At 48.5% G+C, this 17,929-nt stretch overlaps 1 long non-coding RNA gene across 3 annotated transcripts in view; it reads right to left on the reverse strand.

Annotated features, from left to right (window-relative positions):
• The window catches only part of LOC128852010 (uncharacterized), a 63,000-nt gene extending 48,354 nt beyond the window's left edge, over nucleotides 1-14,646 (reverse strand). Inside the window, exons 1-3 of one of the 3 annotated variants that reach the window (XR_008449617.1) lie at nucleotides 14,490-14,646; nucleotides 13,795-13,914; nucleotides 9,524-9,634 (exon numbers count right to left, since the gene is read on the reverse strand). This is a non-coding gene — a long non-coding RNA (uncharacterized LOC128852010). Of the gene's footprint in view, nucleotides 1-766; nucleotides 1,256-9,523; nucleotides 9,635-13,794; nucleotides 13,915-14,489 lie in introns of those variants that run through there. The other 2 variants (XR_008449618.1, XR_008449615.1) reach the window with 2 other exon arrangements.
• Between the last annotated feature and the right edge of the window lie 3,283 nt (nucleotides 14,647-17,929).

The following is a 17,929-nucleotide window of genomic DNA, read 5'->3' on the forward strand; positions in this document are numbered from 1 at the left end:
AGTGATTTACTCACTCCCCTGCATCCAAACCAGGCAAATGTTCGTACAGCGCGTGCACACACACAGACACACACACACACATATCACTGTTTGCAAAGGCTCCCCAACAAAGTTTGCAAAGAGGCAGTGAGTAGGGCGTTCTCCTTCTCCCTCCCATAAGTACAGGCAATATACATATACGTATATCTATATACACATATGCATGTACGTGGGGAGGTGTATACATATATATCTATACATAAATACATGGGCAAAGACGCACACGTGTATATATACACCTATGCATGTATCCTCTCCTCTTGCAAGGTTTTAATAGAAGTAGAGCAGTCAAACACAGCTGCGTGCAGCAAGCCCTGGACCTATTCAGCATCCTAAGTGAGTGCATGCACACACAGACTGAGAGGGAGACCTATCTACAAGCCTCTCTCCCTCTCATCACCCCATGTGGGCATTCTCTCCCCTCCATCACCAATCCCCCACACACACCCCATACACTTGCCCATCCCTCTTGCACTCACCCCCTCGCCTTCATCCTCAGATCAGAGATGTCCACTCCCCAGGGAGTGCCTGCACGGGCTGGAGGAGAAGGGCAATCTGTATATCCTGCCCTTCTCCCCCACACAGACCTCCCCCTCCAATCTCAGCCGCTTCTCCGAGAGGCGACACGGACGAAAACAGGGAGATGAGGACATGCAAGGCAGCTGCACAAGGACTGCACACAAAAATGTGTCACACACGCAGACACACACCACACACACACACATACCTGCTTCTGGAGGGGCGATTGCTCCCAACATCCATTCGGGGCATGACAGAGACGAAGTGGAGGCACAAAAGACCCCTGTCTTCAAGCAACTTGCAGCCCTGTGGGTGTGTAGGGGGGGCTGTATTCCCCACCTTGAGTCACCCCTTGGAACTGTGCTGTCCCCTGCCCCACAGCTGTCTCATTCCCGGCTGCACCTAGGCAGCACTCCCAGCCATGCACACACGCGAGCACGACAGGCAAGGATGGAGCAGCAGTCCATGGAGGGCACGCACAGCCGGAGGATTTGCTGCCTTCGCCGCATCCGCATCACTGGGAGAAGAAGGCAGAAAGGGCTGTATTGGCATTTAAAACGCAAGTGATTAATTCGCCACAGGCTCGGCTGATAGGGCTCTAGGACCAGAGCCGGCACTGCTTCTCCCAGCTAGGAAGGCTGTGACAGGCGAAGGTCCCTCTCCCATGGAGCCAGCTCCAAGCTCTCCTCGCCTGCACAGCCACCACTCCAGTGCAGGCAGAAAGGGGTGGGCCTCTACCGGAGACATGAGCACGCATGCAACAGCTGCTGGGGAACTGCACACACACTCACACACACACAATTTCCTTACAACAGCTGCTGAAGAGCTACACACAACAAGCAACAGCTTCCCAGGAACACACACAAGCACCAGCTGCTGGGGAATCACACACACACGCGCGCACACAGCGACTACAGCTTCTCCAAATCAAGTCAACCACATGAAAATAAAACAGCTTCTAGGAACAAGACAGGTCCAGGCTTGAGGAGCTACATGCACATAGGTATGCACGCAACAGCTATATGCCTACTGACACAGGTGTGTGAAACAGCCCTGGAAAACTACACCTCGAAACATGCTCTGTGGTGTTTGCTAAGAAAATTGACAAGTAAAAATGCAACAGGAGGTGGGGGAAACATTTCACACACACACACAAACACAGACATGTGACTGCTCTAGAGACACTCTTTCATACACCTCCTCAAATTGCCACAGAGTGAAATGCAACAGCTCCTCAGAAATCACCCATAAGCATATACCCTCGCGTACATGCAAGAAGCATGTATTAGAAGACCTCCTGCCTCATGCCCAGACACACACATGCCATTGCTGATGAAGATGTTGCCCACAGTCAGAAACAAACATCCATGTGCACCAGGTCCTGGGGAGCCAGCTACAGCTCAGCCCTCAGATATTGCACACAGGCAATACTTGCTAGGAAATCACTTTATCAAACACAGGGTGACTCTTAAGAAATTACTCCCCAGCCCCTTCACAGAAAGCACAAACACATGTCACAGCTAGACATAAATAATCCCTAGACAGACATAGAGACACACAGACCACGACGGAAGGGACATGATATATCCCTGGCACTCACTGTTGCTGTGGAGGGACTGCCTGTCTCGCTCAGACACGCGCAGACATGCAACAGATGCAAAGAAACTTAGGAACATAGGACGTTGGATAGGAACTGGGTTTCCTGGGATGTACAATCCAGTCTCCTGCTATTCCAGGCAGCCACATCATATAATCTTGCTCAGAAATGTCTCAAGGTCCATCGTAGTACTGTGACACAATTTACTCCCTGCTCAGAGGCTGTTCTGGCCCCTGGCCACTCTGATGTTAGAAACCTGCTCCAACACCTACGTTTACTCATGACCAATTCACACCCACATATTCTTCTGCCCGCTGACTGTCCTTCACATAGATACACGTAGAGGTGGCAAGAACAAATGGAAATGTTCTGAAACCTCCACTTGCAGCTGAACAGACACCATCTGCACCTCTGCCTCGCACAAACACACACACACGCAACAGCTGGGTGGAGACATCCCTCTCAGCGTAAATATCAACACACTTGCAACAGCTTTTACGAAAGCAGACATATAAACCTGCCACCTGCGAAACTCACACACATGTGGGTACAAATGTACAAGTGCATGTAATCTCTGATGGGGAGCTAATTACTTTCTTCATGCAGTCCAAGAACTGTAGGGGAATTACTCTGCTACACACATACCTCAATGCAAGCAATACTATTATTAAATACATTATATTGTAATGTCCCATTGCATCACCTGTGGCATCCCGCTAGTTATTGTAGAAGTACAGAACAATGTAATTACCCCATCTATCACACACCTGTACATCTGTAGGGGATTGCTGAGCTTCTTTGACCCCTCTTCACTTTTTTCTCTGGGCTGGGAGAAAAATAACCTCATGCAAATCCAAACCCAGCAAGTACAGGACCACCTCTAGCCTTCTCACACGTGTGCAACTGCCTCAGGGACAGGAAGCCAAACCCACAGACACTATACAAAGAGGGGCGAACAATCAGTAGCCCTAGTGGAATGAGTTGCCTCCCCCAAAACACAGGCAACAAGTGCAAAGGACCGATCTACAAAACTAGCCCCAGGCATCACACGGGCGAGATAGATGGCATGAAGAAACAAGTTAGTCTACCAGGTACAAGCACAAGATCATCAGCTGTGCTGAAAACGACACATAGGAAGCTCATTATACCCTCTTTTACTCCAAACCTGTAAACTTAGGAGGGGAAAAAAACACATAGTCACACACACACTCCTCAAAGAGACAAGAGGTAAGGCAGCTCTGAGAACACTTCTGGATGTTCCTTGGATCATATATAGATGTCTGTTTGCAGTGTATTAAATGTCAAAGCTACTCACTGCACCTGGGATGAAAAGAGAAAGAAGTTTGTCTTGGCAACGACACGCTTTATTTTCCTTGCCTTTATCACTTTGGGGAGTTATGACCATAGAGTTTTTCCTCCAAGATCTTTTGAAGGTAAAAGATAAAGGAACAGTCTTGCTTCCATCTTTCTCTACCTCCTTCAAGGACAGATACTCTAATCTTAAAGGGAGTTGAAGTAGGAGAAAAGGTTTCCAAATCCAAATGAGTGCAGGATTTGCTCCTGCTTGAGTTCCTCCGGGATCATCTTGCAGTATGTTCGGGATGAGTCTCCCAGAGACTCTCCTGCTGGCACAGATCCATTCTGTACTCAGAAATATGGGGAAAAGATTCTTGTGATGCCAGGGCCCATGAGGGTCAAACAGTATTTGTTCAAACTCCCACTGACCCAGGAACAATACTTAAATCCATCAGAACAGAACTGCCCTGAGAGACAAGCAGAAGCAAGCATCACATCTCCAGGAGCTGTGGGACATTTAGGTCCTCTATCTGACTTAAAGCCAGGTCCCCGATGCTTATTCATCCCATTGCAGATAATCACCCAGAGGATATAGAAGCTCACCTTCATGTTTAGTTTGCAGAGGCTATGACCTTGTCAAAAGCCCTGGAAAGACTCAGTTGTTTGCTACCTCACAAGTTAAAAAAAAAAAAAAAAAAACTTCACCAAGAAAAAAAACCTCCTAAGGACGTCATAGATACTGTAAGTCAGCTGCAGAGGCACCTCATTCTCTACATCCTGCACGACAGGAGAAGAATTATCCTCTAACTCTTTTGTGCCAATGTCTTTGAGACCACCACGCTCCAGCCAGGCCTGATCCTTCTGCCCCCTTGACACAGATAGAAACAACCCCAAGAACCATCTTGGTTTACATCTTTCTGTTCAGCTGCTGCTCTGTTGGGCTGCTGCATCCTCTAAGTTTGGAGACAGTGTTAGAGGTGAACAAGAGAGCTGACCTTATTAAAGCAATTCCCTAGTGTTATTCCAACATACACCAGGGAACTGTTAATTCCTGGAATAGCCCTGAATCTGGGTGTCACAAAGGTGATGATAAAACTGAGTTTTTTAACCCTCTCTGCCCAGGCCGGGGAATACTGCAGGTAATGCTCAACATGGATGGTACCTCTTGGGATTAGGGGCTAGGAGTGCAGATAGCCATTCCTCTCTCTTCCCCATTACCCGGCCCTTGGGCCATTTACCCACACAAGGAAGGAAGAGTCAGGCAGGGAAGGCAGCCACACGGTCTGCTTGCGCTGCCTTAGGTGTGTGCTGCCAGGGAGGGGAGTCTCACTGGGAGCTTTTCCAGCTCACAGAGCCAGCAGATCAGCCTTTCTCCCTCTCTGCCTCTTCCTCTGCCCGTCTGCTCATTTCTCCCTGGGGTACAAGTGTGTCCCATGGCTGGGGGAAACAGGCCCCAAGAGAAGGCTGGGCTCTGTCCTCGCTGCAGTCAGAATCTCTCCACTGATCTATACTGCGGTGAGCAGTGACAGATTGATTTTACAGCTCTGCTTGGAGCCGGCCGCTGGCCCTGGGCTGTGGATGAATCAGCTTTCTCTGGGCCTTGGCTTTTATTTCATTATTTTACTGCAACCTCCCTCACAGGCAGCTAAAGAGAGAGCGAGAGGGAGAAAGACAAAGTTGGCAGATTTCCTTCCCTGCTCGTGTGCTCCCAGCCTCGCAGCTTGGCTTTGGGACTCCAGGAGGAGGGAGACAAGGGATTGTTTTCCAGGGACTGGCAGCTGTCAGGAATGAAGACATAAGGGTCCTTCTGCACGAGTGGCTGCACATTGTAATGGTTGTGGAAGACGGCAAGTATCATGTATGCGTTACGTAGCATCAGCAGATCCTGTACTGTCAGACCGATGCCTTGTGAAGAGGGGCCCATTTTTCATTACAAGGGGCAGCATGTTTGGAAATAACAGCCCATGAGTGTGTTGGACACTAATTTGCTCAGACCCTTCAGAGTGGAAGTGCTTTCAGGTTCTCTTCTAGCAGCTGTGGACCTAGAGGAGGGGGCAAGGGCTGTACAATGCTGTCTCCAACAGGCTGAGAGATTTCCGAGCATGCCACAGTTAGGAGATTCTCCTGGGATGAGGTAGCACCTCCAGGCATTGAATCGATTGTAGACACTGCCCAGAGGGAGCCAAGCTCAATTCTAACTCTGTTGGCTGTTGTGTCATCAAGAAGAGCAACAGTGAACTCAAGCAAGGAGGGAGCAGCAAAATTAAAGGGAAGAAAGGTGTTGTGTTTTCCAGCCCTGATCTGAAACTACAGTGAGACAGTTCAAGCCCTCAAAGGACATATTAGCAGAAGGCAGTCTGGGGTAATTAGTGTCTCAAGGAAGAGCAGAGAACGAAGGGACCAACCCAAAATGCAACAAATATGTTCCTCTCCACAGCCCCAACACCTCAGGAGTGAACAGCATAAAATCCCTGCTCTATCAGATTTGCTGCTGAAAAATCCCTTTATCAGAGCTGAAGATGTACTCAGAGGGTCCCTCATCTGTCCCTGGCATGTGCCTTGCCAGAGAAGGAATAGCCAAAGGAGCCCACCACCAGTTTGATCTGCTCTAGGCTCTTCCCACATGCTCACCTCACAAGAGGGGCTTCACATCACCATGGGTGGTACCTTCATTGCAATGGGTCCAGGGGGCTTTGGAACCTTTTCATGCCTTGTCATAGAGGTCTCTGGAAATATATACTGCCTGGGGAAGGAGAGTTCCTGAGAGGAGATATGCTACAAGAAGATGGACAGCTAGGACATTATGTCAGTGGCTCCTCCAAGCTCACACGTATCACTCCTCTCTCCATCTGCCCCTGAGCAAGGATCAGAGAGTGGCCTTGAAGATGGCCAGAATGGCTCAAACTCTCAGAAGGCAAAGGCCTTTTGATCTGTAAAGATCAAGCAGTGGGAGGGGAAGGAATGTGGGGAAAGCGGAAGGTTTCCCTGAGGTCTGTCCCAGCAAGAGGAAAGGAGGCAGCAAAGTCTATCTTATCCACTTTGTGTAATCTTTTAATCTCTTGGTTTGTAATCTTTCACATCAGGAATGAGACATGTGATTAAGAGCAGAAGAAATCCCAGTTGGAAGGGAAATGGGGATAGTGAAGGAGACAAAAAGATCTCTTTTTTCTATGCCTTCTGCCTTTTTCCTTTTCCCCGTTTCTCTCTCCTTCTTCCTTTTTCCTTTCTGCTTACAAGCAGTAATACAGGTAGTGACCTGACAGCCACAGAAGCACACTGGGGGCCTCAGCACCTGGACAAAGGGCAGTGCACAGTCTCTGTGTGATGCAGGTCAGACTGTCCCATGGTGACAGTATGCGATGGCACAGTGGCATAAGGCTCCATGCCCCAACTAGTCTTGAAAGAAAGGTTCTTTCAGAGAGAGAAATGAACAGCAAATACTGCCAGCAAGGTTTCTTGTCAGAGACAGATTGACCTGAAGAACCCAGCCCACCCATCACCAGGAGAGAAGAGACAAGTTTTTGGAGGGTAAGGAAGGACTTCGTGGCGTTGACTGCCTTGTCCCACAGCCTCAGGCTGGGCGCTCCACGTCTCAACTTCTCCCATCTCTCCAATACTGTGGATAATAATCCTTACCTCAGAGGGTGATTGTGAGAGGTTAATGAATTAACATTTGTAAAAGCTTTAGATAAAGGGCTAAGGATTATTAATGTTATGCACGGAAAAAGCTCCTAGAGAAAACACCCCCCCACCTCCTCCCTGTTTCAAGCCTGGGGGATCATCTGGCACAGATCCTGCTGCACAGAATCTCCCCTAGAGATGGAATTACAGGGAGAGTAATGGAGAGGGATGTATAGGATGCCAGCAACACTATTCAGCACAAGACAAAGTTGGGGCACTCCATCAACCAACAACACTCACAGGGCTATGGGGACAAGAGCCTCTCCACTCACTCCATTACCACCACTGACAGGTCTATTCCACCCCCATCAAAGTTCAGCAGAAAACGGCTGCTGATTTCTGACCACGGCGAGTCAGCCCCTCCTCTTGCCCTATCAAGACCATTGACTGACCTGAGATAGTTGAGCAAGATATATTTGCTTTAGGGAAATCTTAATCCCAAAAGAAAACTTCTGTAGTGGTTAGTTGGGCAAAATTCGGAAACAATCCAGACAGACAGTCCCTTCATAGGCATCAGAAGAAGCTAGCTGGGATCACATTTTGGTGTCTTAAATCTTCTGCAAAATGTTTTCCAGGCTGGGTATGGGAACTAAATCAAAGCAGAAGTCTTAACATTATACCTCTCTCCCTTACACACAAGCATAACCTCGAGAGAGAAAAGCCCTCCCTAACTCGCTTACTATAAATACACCGAGCCACTTAAAATGGCTACGTTAAAAGAGAGCTGGTAATTTGATAGTGGTCTCCACTTAATTAGATTAGGCTCTTCTTGAACTCAAGGGCTGCAAGCAGATGATCCTCCTTTCTTTTCCAGTATTATCCTGTCAGCTGCCACACTGACGTGACCATTGAGCCTCCCTCTGTGCTTGGTTCTCATGGGATGCTGACAGGGAAGCCCCGAGGGACCAAGAACTGTTGTCAGGCAGTGTCCCAGCAGGGCATTCAAATATGTGTCCCTAACCTTTCAGGACCATGAAGTGCCCACTTGATAGAGCAGGGCAAAGTGTTCTCTCAGTCAGGGAGAAGCTTTGGAGCCTACCCTGCAGCCAGGGACCTGGGGGATGCAGCTGGATCAAGCTTTCTGCTGAGACAATAGCTCTTATTCACTGCTCAAGCAATGCTCTCCTGGATTTCCTTGCCATGTTCATACGCCTTTTCCCTTCACTTTTTGAAACCTGTGTATCCATGGCAAGAAAAAATATGAACTGCAGTATGAAGGTCATGAGGAGACAGAGACCAACTAAATTTTGGCCAAGTTAAGGAGCCAAATTTTGGCTGAGGACCTATAGAGAAGGCCACATAAAAGCACGTTTCCATGACATCCCATACTAAAGAAGAGGAAATGGATAGGTTAAGGACAAAGCATGTTGTCAGTGGGGACTGAGGATGACATCATGGTGCTCACTCATGCTCTAGGCAGCTGGATTACCAACCCTGCCATGGAGTCGGTACCAACACTGCCACAGAGTACAGAGCTCTAGATCCCAGAGCAGAGTGGCAGCACCCATACAATGCCCTGCCCAGCTCACTTAACACTGCTGAAAATAAACAAGGATGTGCATAGCCTGGTGACAAAGTTTTTCAGTCACCTCTGGGGTAAAAATAAGCTTCTCTGCACTGCAGTGAGTGGGAATTTGTACTTGAGCTAGGCAAACAGCAAACAGCACAGTTAGTCTCCCCTGCAAAAGAGACCAGAGTACAGCAGTACCTTGGTCTTCTCCTCAGTAAACTAGAGCAGATGTTCATAAACCATACACAGAGCCAGAAGATTTTTAAAAATATCTTCTTTTCCAGATTTCTTACTTTGAGGGAAATAAGTGACCTGGTTTTAGGTTACTGGGGCTGGCTGGTAGAGTTTGTAGCCTTGTTGATAATAAGACAGAAATTCACCTGGAAGGGAGAGGTGAAGTTGTTCTGCTCTGAGGGCAGAGAATGGACTTGGTCAATTCTTGTGGGCCTTGTCAAACCTCTGTAGCAACGCAGTCAACCAGTCAGTACCTTTTCCATGAATCCAGGTACTGGTCCACCTGGAGTCTGATCCAGTTCTTACTCAGATCAAGGCTAATTGTGGCACTGCTCTTAAACTGCTGAGTTGGACAGACACCCTTCCTATACTTCAATCTCTGCTCAGTGAACTTTATTCTGTCTCTAGCAAGGCTGCATTCTGCACAAGTCACCCCTTTCACAAAATACCCCTGATCTGGAGAATTAAAAATCCCAGACCTTTTGCTCTCTAAAAACAATGGAGGAACTTGGCCTTAACTACAGACAATTTGCTATTCAATATGTCCTTAATTAATATTAAAATCTATGTCAGGTTGGTTTGTTGTGTTGTTTTTTAAAAAATCCTCTATCTCTTTGTTATTTATTCATTTCGATTTTTTATTTTACCTCATTAATGTAGTGGTGATTTAGATGCAGTTTCCTCTCTCTGCTGCACTTAATGAGTCGTCAGCTTTATTCACTCTCACCCGCGTCCTCATGGGAGCATGCTTTGATTTTCTAGTGGGTGCATGAAAACACAGATTAAAGCAATTAGACAGAAATAATCTTAGGGAAAGGGGAGAGAGATCCAGAGCGCCTAATTATACCATTTTAATCAAGACACAATTATGCAGCGACTTTTATAGATTATAAATTAACCAAACTCCAAAGGCAGAAAAAATATCATTTTAAATATGGTTCATTATGCTTGTTGTTTCTGCCTTGTGATCTCTCCCAAACTGGACTTCAGGGCTCATTTAGAAAAGTTCTGGATGGTGCTTTGCAGAAATAGAGGGGAATTAGACTCAGGAGACCCTGCTTGCTAGGACCAGGGTCTAGAAATGGCCTCTGTGAGAAGGTCAGGAATCACAGCTGCATTTCTCACTCACTGATCTCACCAGTCTTTTCCCAATGAACCGAGTAAATGCAGCTGCTGGTAGGCCAGGCTTGACTGAAGACCTCCAGCTGCCTGCATGGGTTAGGTAAGAAAGACCCAGTTAAGAGGTCTGGGTTTTTTGTTTTGTTTTGCCCGAGCAGGCTACGCCGAGCTGCCAGTGAAGGCCTGTGGGTACTGTAGTTTAAGAAGCAATTTCCCAAGCTACAAACATTCCAATTAGAAACACAGTGAGTGGGCAAACAAAACACATCAGGCTGGATGTGTTTTCTTCTGAACCCTGGAGGAACTTTAGCCAGCTGCTCCAGATTTATAGCTGCTCCAGATTTATTGCAGCAAAACCGCAAGGCGCTCAGGCTCTCAGAGCACGTAGGAAGGTGCTCTGCTCCTGCCGCCTCTGCAGAGGATCAAGAAGATCTCCTGTCCCTAAGCGCTCCAGGGGATCCTGGTTTCCCATGTAGCTGTCATACTACTTTGTGATGGGTCCAGAACTTGGGCAGAAACGCACAGGCCAGTCCAGGCACCTCTGATTTTGTGGCTGCAGCCCAGCAATGTCTGTGAGGCATCATGCTGTGAGCACAGCACTAGCAATCCCACCGTGCGGCATTCCTTGAGCTGTTGGCAAAGGACTTCCAGGTGTCAGGGAGACAGGAGAGGGCTCACCACAGGTTCCTGCAAGTTTTGTTAGTAAGTCTCCTGAAAGATTTTGCTGCACTCTGGCCTCCACAAAACTCTTCTCCAGAAGAGTCTGCAGCCAGGCACCTCTCCAAAGGATATCTCAACCCCTCTCCATTGCCATGACCATCTCATGCCATGAGCAGCAGTGCTGAAATGACTGCTGTCCTTTCCATTAGGTGCAGTCCTCTCATCTAGGGAGGGACTGGCCTCGACCATCTTCCACCTGTGAATCAGTGCTGGTGACACTCATGCAGGCTGTCTGCAAAGTGAGAATGGCAGGGAGATGCCCAGAGCTTGTCTATCTTAGTGAAAGGGACACCACCAGAATAGGCAGCTGGGAAAGGAGGAACAGCATCAGCATTAGACACCAGGGACAGATGGGTCCTGTTATTGAGCTCAAGGCAGTTCCAAGGACTGAAAGGCAATGCCTTACCTTAGCTGCCCTGTGCCAGAGCCACAATGTACCCATCATCTCAGAGGGCAAAACTCAGGGCTGTCTATGCATTGCATCCACTATCCATGTCTGAGTAGTGAGACTGCTGTGGGCTGGTGGAGGCAGGCATGGGCAGCAGGGAGATTCGAGGGACATCTCTCCCTTACAGACTCCTCACCCGTTTACTCCCCCTTCCCGCAGTGAAGGAAGCAGGACTGCAGGCTGCTGCTCTTGATGTCTTTTGCTTCCTTTACCCAGGGCAAAACCGAAAATGACTACAGGGCTTTGGGGGTGGCCCTGCTCCCCTTCTGAGGGTGCGGTCTGCTAGGTGAGTGGTGGTATCGGAGTGCCCTCTACTGGCCCTACTACTGGGCTATCTGGACTGTCCAACGCTTGCACATTCCCAGTACCCCTGGGAAGCTGGGTCTCGGTTTGCCCTTGCCATGGTGGGTACCACTCCAGCAGCCATACAGTCCAGCCCACAAGCATCATGGAGTTCTGTCAGTGCTGGTTTGCAGCCCCAGAGGAGCCAGCGTGATGGGCAAGCTGGGACAGAAAAAGTCAGTGTTGGGCTGTGGTTATGTCAGACTGTGTGTATGAGGTGCAGGCATCACTCTCATACTTGGAGGCTGTGGAGATGTGGTGGGGGCTCCCAGAGCTTTTGGGTGTGTTCCCACTTCCATGGGAGAAAAAGTCCACCCTCTGCTCCTTTGCTCCACGAGGCAAGAAAATCAGAGGTGTGGCAAAATGGGCTAAGGAGGAGCGCACTCTGTCCCTTGAGGCTTGGTGCTATTTGGATGTTTGATGGAAGAGGGTGGCCTGGACATTTTGAATGAGTCTCCACAGAGCTGGGGTGAAACACCATGGCTATTCACCTACTCCAGGTGGCTGGAATCCTCCATCACACTGGAATGCGCATGCCTTCGTTCTTCATCTTGAATTTTCCTCCAGAGCTCCCCTACATATCTCCCTGTGTTTTGTCTATCCTAGTCTGCCATGGAGAAAAGGAAGGCTGAGATCATTCTGGTACCTAAATTCAGACTTGCTGGTGGATTCCCAAGTTGTGCTAAGAAATCTCTGTCCACACAGAGTGGGGGTCTGAGGTCCCTGTGGATCTATGCTGATTCGCACCAGCAGAAAACCTGACACACTATCTCCGGGCTCAGAACTACAATGACCTTCTATTGCTATCAGCAGAGAAGGAAAGAGCAAGATTAGAATCGAAGGAGTTCAAATCCCTCTGTGGAGCTGGTCACTTTGTGCCTTGGTGTCTAAGTCATTCAAGCAAGGATAACACTGACCTGACAGATAAGATGTGAGCTAATTAGCGGTGCTCTCTTTGAGCTCCCTCCAAGCTCAAGCACTGCAGAAATGCTGAATACCAGGTCTGATTACTGTTCAGGGAAATTGTTAGTTGGAAAGAGGTAATGGAAACTGGATTATCCAGGGAGTTGGCTTGGATTTGAGACTGGATACTGTGTTGAGGTATTTGGGGGCCTATGAGGGAAAGATGAAGTGAGGTGCCGGACATGCTGGTATCAAGGGGGCTGAAAGAGCAAAGAGGAGTCCCAGATAAGACCTGGAAGAGAGTCCCTCAGGAGAAACTTCTTCCCACATGTCATGGGTAGGCAGCTGAGCTCTGTGAGCACTTCCATCAGAAACTGATTTTTGTAAATATTACAAAACAGTGATAGCATAAATAAACATGCAAGGGAAGGAAACTGTTTTTAAAGAAGGAAGCAGAAGTGTCCTGCAGCTTCAGCAAGTGGAACACTGCTGTGTCCTGCACTGGAAGAAGACATTGGAATATGCAGTCCATCAAAAGACTTCAGCACAGGAGTCACACATACGGTAGCCAACCTCACTCTGGAATTGCTTGTGGTCTTGAAATGCCATTCATGGCAGCTGTCTGCCAGACAGGGAGCTACGAGTGGATATCATTCTTCCTTGGCCTTTGTTAGGGTAGTGTAAAAAGAAAACCAGTAGTGTCTAAGGTGAAGCAAAAACTGGGCTTTCCTTTCCCTCAGGTTTTTGTTAAGCACTGTTGAACCACTGCCCTCTCTCTGCCTCTGACAGTCATCTAAATGTCAAGCCACAGACAATGCGGAGCCAGCCTCTGCTCCTATTAACCCAAATGCTGGAAAATCTCAGGCCAGAAAAACTTTGTCTGGTGAAAATGTAAATGTCACTTTACAGAGGGAAGCTCCAGCTTAACAGAAAATCCATTGACACTTTCAAACAGTTTGTGAGCTCTTCTGGATGCTATGCTGTGGTTTGTTGAGCAAGCAAGGTGAAACGCACCTGCTGTTTTTCCATACCCATCTACTCAATTCCCAACTGTTGCAGTTCATTTACCAGTGGATGGACCTGACACTGTCACAAGGGCTCACATTTCAAAAGGCAACAAAAAAAGTGAAAGGCAGCCAAGAGCTCCTTCCTTTCTCCTTACTACTGAAATCCAAATGCCTAAGGTGTTGTCATAGGTCTCATACTTCATGGTCCCCTGGCTAAATCCCAACCAAAGTGGTGTAGGCTGGGAGTTTCCTGGGCTCCTGTAAATGAAAATTATTTTCTGCAACTGAAATTGAGATCCCATCCTCCCAAACTAGATCACTTCCAAGTAACACCAAAGCCCTTAGCCTGTCTTCTTTCCCACTAGGTACCAGCTCCTACCAAGTAAGTCAATGCACATTCCTGGTGTCCTGCAGCAGTGTTGGAGATCTGCTTCAGTGACATCTCAGCATTTGTAAAGCTCCCAAAGGGAAGCCTGGAATGATTCCTGTGCCACCCAGCCTGAGGAGAAGAGTAGAGAGATAGAAATCAGTACTGGATTCCTGGAATGAGCCCCAAATACAGCTCTCTGCAAGCTTCTTCTTTCCCTCCAGGTCTCTATGGCCTTCTACGTCATTCCTAGGCTGATTGTTCTGTGTGGGCACAGAACATGAGGGAAACAGAGACAAGAGTTCTTCTGAGATAAGGGAAATGTTTTTAATCAGAGCCATACCCAACCCACCCATCCATCAGCCAGTAGCTCTGACCGTCTGTATCTTTAATTCCTTCTCTGTGATTGCTTTCTGCTTCCACTACCCTGGAAGTTCCTCTTCAGATCAGCTGGAAAGCAAGGAGCTCTGTGTGAAACATTTAAGTGCCCTGTAGAGTATGCCAAGCCCTATCAGTTATAACAAAGTCCCAAAAAAACAAGCACATCCCAGGTATTTTGCACCTGATCTCAACATGCAAAACTCTAGGGCAGAGAGGGCTCTCTGATAAATTGACAGCACTGTGCAAACGGCCACAGGGGGGAAAAAAAAAACCAGGAAAGGGAGTGAAAAAAAGAGATACAGAAAAGAAAGCAGTAAAATACATACATTTGAAGGCAGCGGAGACACGAAGAGTAATGTGGAGATGCAGAGCAGCAGAAAGCGAGCAGATGAAATTATATTCACAGAGAGCTGGCTATAGGGAAAGAGAAGAAAAGGGGAGGGAGGTATATAGAGGGAAGGGCACAGATGCAAAGGAAGAGACCACAGGGCAGGGAAGAGAAGTGGGAATTCAGACACGGAGAAAGGGAGGGATCTGGAGGGATTTCCTGATGTCAAATCTGATAGAAAAGAGGATTTATCTGCAAAAAATAACCCAGATCTAAGCCACAGCTTCAGAGCAGCTGTGTACAGAGCCACAGCACTGTGTATTTGTTCTTAAGCAAGAGCAAAAAAGGGCTGGTGCAGGTTGCAAGCCAAAGCAGGGTCTTGCCATACCAGGAGGCTGCCTGCCAGCCTGGACCAAGACAAAACGAAGGCAAGGGAAGGCAAGGCAAAGGAAGGCAAGGGAAGGGAGGGGAAGGCAGGGGAAGGCAAAGAAAGGCAAGGGAAGGCAAGAGAAGGCAAAGGAAAGCAAAGAAAGGCAAGGGAAGGCAAAAGAGGGCAGGGGAAGGCAAAGGAAGGCAAACGAAGGCAGGGGAAGACAAAGGAAGGCAAGGGAAGGCAAAGGAAAGCAAAGAAAGGCAAGGGAAGGCAAAAGAAGGCAGGGGAAGGCAAAGGAAGGCAAACGAAGGCAGGGGAAGACAAAGGAAGGCAAGGGAAGGCAAAAGAAGGCAGGGGAAGGCAAAGGAAGGCAGGAGAAGGCAAAGGAAGGTGAAGCAGGGCCAGGCAAGGCAAGGGGGGGGTGGCAGGTCCGCCCCTGTCCAAGGTGCTGACCGGAGCCTGCGCCTCCCGGCCCAGCGGCCACTCCTCCTCCTGCCCTTTCCTGGCACAGAGGGACAGGGGCCATTTCGGGGATTTCAGACAGTTGCAAAAGCAATACGCTCCCTGGACTGAGCTGAGTAATGGAAAAAGAAACACGTAGTCGACCAGATGTAAAAGATATTTTTCCCTTTCCTCTCTCCTGCCAATAATTTCAGCAGCAGGGCTGTACTGCCCAAGGGTGAAGCTCCTCATGGCTGGGGAGATGAATGAATGTGAGGCATCTCCAGAACTGCATTTCTGGCCTGTGTGGATAGGTCATTGTAAGGATCAGCCATCCTCTTAGCCTCTCTGTGAAGGAAAAACCTCACTCCTCCTTGGGCTAGGCTCTTAGTACTCCTAGCCTGTGTTGCCCTGGATGTATCTGGGTGCTTGCTGTCCTCATTGCTCTTGTATCCCAGGCTCTCAGCATCCACACTGGAAGAGCTGAGATTGAGATGGGAGGATGAACTCAGCTATCTCACCTGCACTGGAGCTGTCCAGATTATACAACCAGGAACTGGCAGTCACACAAGTGCTTTGTGTGTTAGGTCACATTCACCACCAGTGAGCTTTTGACGAGGAGGCTTCTCTCCATGGCCCCAAGGTTTACAAAAGGCTTAGTCTGCAAAGTGGTCTGAAAACCATGGTCCAACCACAGGGTGGACAGGTTCTTTTTCTCCACAGCAGCTCAAGCCTCTACTGTGCACTGCCAGGTCAATTTGCAAAGAAGAAAATATTGGAAGGGAGCTGGACCCCCCTGTCCTCAGCTCTAGTATGTGTCTCTGCCGCTTTCCAAACATGTCCTGGCTTCACCATGCCTTTTTTGTTCCAGAGAATCAAAAATTAGCTGCATCATAGAGGAGAAAGCACTGCCCAAGATCCTGACAGAGTTGTTCCATGGGCACTACAAATCAGTGTTGGCACAGAGTTGCAGAAAAAAACTGTGTCTGAAATCAGCCTGGTACCAGTGCTTTGTTGCCAGCAACCTGGTTTTCCAAGCTGACACCAATAGTCTGGCCCAGAACAACATGTTTTAAGAGTAGGTTGGAAAAAAATCTGACAGAAAGATTGTGAAGTGGCTGGCACTACTGCAGGACTAGACAAAATCCCAATAGCTTGATAACACCACCTCCTTTACTGTCTGTGATTCTAATATGTGACCAAGTCAGAGTGCAAACTCTCCATTCTCACCCTTGTGTTATCAAACTAATAACAACACAAACATGTATTTCCAACACTGAAATCTTGCTCACACTTAACATGTAGAAGAAAACTATAGTGATTCCTGCCACAACCGTATAACAGCAAGCACATCATTGTCATCACCATCCTCCAGGTCACCATGGAAGGGAAAATGCCCTTCAGGAATGCAGATGCAGGGTATCAGCTGGGTCCCAAGTCTCCTGTCAACAAAATAAATCAGGGACCCTTTAATCAGCTGGACCCACATTTCATGGGGATGTGCTGCCCCAACTTTTGCGATGACTGAAACAAGTAAAATGTACCAGGAAGAGTCAGAAAAGAACAGCGCAATCCCAGGCCATTGGGGATGAACTACCTGCCTTTGGCATCTCCCTCAGTTCTGTTCTCCTTGGTTGCACTGTGCTCTGCAGCTGGCTGACTGAGTAGCTGTCCCTCTCCTGTGGGCCGGTGCCGTGTATCTAAGTTGGAACGTTATTCTCCAGTTCTAGGAAACTGGATTAAGGATCAGAGAATACAGACTGTTATTTACCTTTGATTAAAACAGCCCTCCTCCCTCCCGGGCTGGAGAGACCAATGTTGCTGTTATTTACTCTGCTGCCAAACCTGGAGTTCAATCCCTGCCCTGCAGCACTCAATAAAAGCCAACACGGAGCAGGGGGTTGGTGTATGGCAGGCAAGCAGTCAGGACTATGTGGGTGGAAGTGGAGTGATTATCCAGGCCATGGAGTCCAGTTTGTTTCTTTTGCAGTCAGGCTCTGGCTTAGCAAGGGCAGGGGTGCTGGAAGTGCCTGCCCCTGCAGCTCACAGCGCTGATATGGATCCAACCACAGTGATCCCAAGCAAGCCCTATTTGCCCCCATGCCTGTATCTGGGCCTTTCCCCTCACCACATCCCTGCTTTCACACAGCTCCCCTTTTTACCTCCCTCTGTCTCCCTCCGCTCAGCCTCCACCTTCACCCTCCTCTCTCCTCTCCCAAACTCCCTGCCCCCCTTTTCTGCTTTTTCCTCTCTTCTGTTCCCCCTCCCTCCCACCCTCTCCCCCCACCTCTGCTTCTCATTCCCCTCATTCTCCTCCTTCCTTCTCTCCCACCCTCCAAGCCGCTATTCCAGGACAATAGAGCAGATGGCAGGCTGTTTGTTTTATATGTCCCTTTGGAAAATCAGCTCAGCTGTTGATTCTGTGACTTTTTCTAAAAACAGACACCGTCCAACACTAGCTGAACGTTGGGGGAAAGGAAGGGGGGGGTATGGAAGGGCTCTGCTCTCCCCACCAGCTGCACTAAGACCTTGTCTGTCTGCACCACATACCATGCCTTTGGGAAACAGGCCTGTTTGAGAGCCCAGGAGCCTTCTCCCCCGCCCACTAGAAGAAACACCATCAT

The sequence above is a fragment of the Cuculus canorus genome, chromosome 1 (genome assembly GCF_017976375.1).
Source record: "Cuculus canorus isolate bCucCan1 chromosome 1, bCucCan1.pri, whole genome shotgun sequence".
Taxonomy (NCBI): domain Eukaryota; kingdom Metazoa; phylum Chordata; class Aves; order Cuculiformes; family Cuculidae; genus Cuculus; species Cuculus canorus.